Raw genomic sequence first — 3308 nt, 5'->3', positions numbered from 1 at the left:
CATACTTTTGGTCATGGGCCTGACATTAAGAGTGTTTTACTTCATCAATAGGATTGATGAAGTAAATGAATACTTCATCAATGAGTACTTGAGAGAACTAATTTTTCACTTGCAAGTGGCTTCCTATTGAACATAGATTTTAGGTTATGGATTTGGGCTTGTATCCATCTTTCCTCTTCAGTACTTGCACCCCATATGTCACAGATACCTACAGTACCATTGTATTTTGCCTCAGTCTCTGGAAGTTCAAGCCTCTTTTGGTATTAATGTATATGTAGGGCTCTGTTTCCTTGGTGTCTTCGATATCTTCTGGCACTTACTGTCTTTTTGCTTCTTCTTCATGTTTCCCTGATCCATAAGGAGAAAGAATTTATAAAGACTTATCATTTAGATCCAAGTGTTCCAAGATGTGTAACTCTTAAATAATAATATTTTAACAACTTCACTATACGTAAGAAATAACTCATTAAAGATGCTAAACCAGCTTATGAATCAAGATAGACACTGTGTTTCAAGCCAAATGATTCACAAACAACTTATGCTCATACAGTCCCAAAGGTGTATGGGAGCTGTAAATTGGAAGCATACTTCCTTGGAATATCTCAGGTTTTCTTATCACTTTCTCTGAACAAGGTGATATTTATATTAAAAGTCTTGCCATCCTTTTGATCCCGTTTGCTCTAAATATTCTGTTTCATATGTTAAAACTAGACCTACAGTTTTTCTCTCATAATTCATTGTCCTGATGGATATTAACTTACTAATTGCTAAACAGTAAAAATAACACTATTTTAGCATACCTTTAAAATGTATAATTTGAGTTTTCATTAATATCATTTGACACACTATTCAGTATACTTTAAAAAATATCAAGGAACATATTAGAAAGTATTCAAGAAATTGGGGTAGCAGGAATGATGTAACTGAAGGATAGTTGTTTTTGTTTTGTTTTGTTTTTTTGTTTTGTTTTGCTTTTCCCCCGGAGGTGAGGATCGAACCCAGGGCCTTGGGTTCTACCACTGAGCTAAATCCCCAACCCAAGGATAGTTATTTTAAAATCAAAGTATTTTTGCTTCATTTGGATGAGAAAAGACTGGTGAAGAAAGAGTATGTAGTAATTGATGAGTTGACCCATGACTTTGAGTGTACAAAAATAAGCTCAAAGCATGTCATTATAAAACATTAATTGTTCTGTATTACACAAAATATAATTGAACATTATTAAAAGTCTGAGTACTATGAGAAGTGCTGGCTACAACAGTGTCCTGCTGTATTTGCTCGTTTATATAATTCTGATTTATTGTCATTTAGAACATATCAAAATCTGAAACTAGGACCCTTTCTTTGTGCCCTAATTGCTGCTGCAAGCTATATGCATTGAGAATTCATTCTAAAGTGTCTTCCCAACATTTTGCTATTATATTAATCCTCACCAATTTAGTCAGCCATAAGAGTAGTACTATTTGTGTTTAATGAGAAACACAGTTTGAAAAATATGGAGAACTCATGTTTTTCAAAGATTTGTTGTTAATGGTTTTATCTTCTTTCTCTCTGTAGAATTCCTTCTGAGTTTCACTGCATATTTGAATATTATTTCTCTAAAATACGGTTTCCTTGTCGAGCTACCATGCTCACAGAGGAATTCTCCACAGTCTCTATTTTCTGTGTACTGACAATTAATTTTGCTGAAACTTGATCTAAATATGCAGCAGCCACCTAGGTAACACTTAACTACCATGCACAAATGCTATGTGAAAATTAGTGCTTAGGAAACTGGCAGTGTTGGAGTACTTGACAGGGACAGCATGCCTAAGGTTATCATTTCCCCCATACATATTTAAGTCTTTCTTTCTGAATACAAACATGCACATATTTTTATTGTTTTATATTTACTAGCATCCCACTGCTAACTCCAAGATGTCAAGAGACCAAAGTGCATGCCAACTTATGGCTCCTTTCAGGCTAGCCTGAAGATAAAAACAAAAGAAAAGTAATTCATCCTTGAGTTCCCTACCTCCACCACTAAACCTGTTGCTTTGCTTAGGGCCTCTGAGTTAAGAATATTTCTCCTAAAAGAAAAGGAAAGGAAAAAGGGACTGTTCTCTAACATTTTTATTTTCAGATTGATTTCCTGCTATGAAGTAAGTTATACTTCCAAATCAAATAATATTTAAGATGCAAATATGTGCACCCAACTATTGAACAGAAGCTGCTGACCCCTCTGGTTGAATTAGGGAAAAGCTTAAGGAAGTTAAAGCAGAGGTCAACCTTGTAAAATGACCAGCATTCTCAATTAACTTGGACCCCCAAGATCTTTCAGACACTAAATCACCAATCAGGCAGCATACACCAGCTGAGATGAGACCTCCAACACATATACAACACAGGACTCCAAGGTCTGGTTTCAGTCAGAGAAGACGCACCTAACAGTCAAGAGACTAGAGGCCCCAGGAAGTTTAGAGGTCTAGTGGGGTGGGCGGGGTGGGAACATGATAGTCAAAACACAGAAGGGAGGCAGGGATGAGGTATGGGGTGTAGAACTTGGGGGGGGGTGCCTAGTGTAAAAATAAATCAAAATAAGAAAATATTTAAAAAAGATGGCAAAGTTCATGACCTCTTCTTACTTACTTATTATTGCTACGTATATAGACCATGAATTTGAGAGGAGACACAGAGATATGAGGGGAGTTTGTTGGACAAGGTGGAGCAGAAAAAGATAATATAAATATACTATTTGTACATGCAATTCTCATAAAAGTTAATGATATATTCTAAAGTTTAGTTGCTGCCATATTAATCATTTAAACATAAAATACTGAAATACATATTTCCAGTCCAGTTACACAAAACCTCCTTGTTATGAAGGATGTAGTGTATTTAGAGTATACCATACTTTAACATTTATTTATTTTAATGTACAATTCTAGCAGTTTTTGAGTACTATAGTATATTTCCTTGGTAATGTGCATGACTTTTGTCTTTCTTTTTGTTAGTGATGATTATTTCACAAAATATATTCTCTTTATAATTTCCCCTTTCTCAGCTGTTTCCAGGTCTTCTCCCCCTCCCTACTCATACAATTGCTAAGCTTTATTTTCTCTGCCTTTAGAAAACATTCAGACAAAATTCTAGAAAAGAATATGTATATATATATATATATGAAGCTAGACACACAAAAATCAAATCTTTTTTAAAAATTATAAACATTAACATATAAGAAAAAGGGGCAACAACAACAATAATATTAATATACTCGACAAAGCTATAAGAGAGTAAAAGATAAAACTAATCTACTATTTTGTTTTGTA

Source organism: Rattus norvegicus, chromosome 4 (assembly GCF_021556685.1).
Source record: "Rattus norvegicus strain SHRSP/BbbUtx chromosome 4, alternate assembly SHRSP_T2T, whole genome shotgun sequence".
NCBI classification, from domain to species: Eukaryota; Metazoa; Chordata; class Mammalia; order Rodentia; family Muridae; genus Rattus; species Rattus norvegicus.
This window is presented reverse-complemented; position numbering follows the sequence as displayed.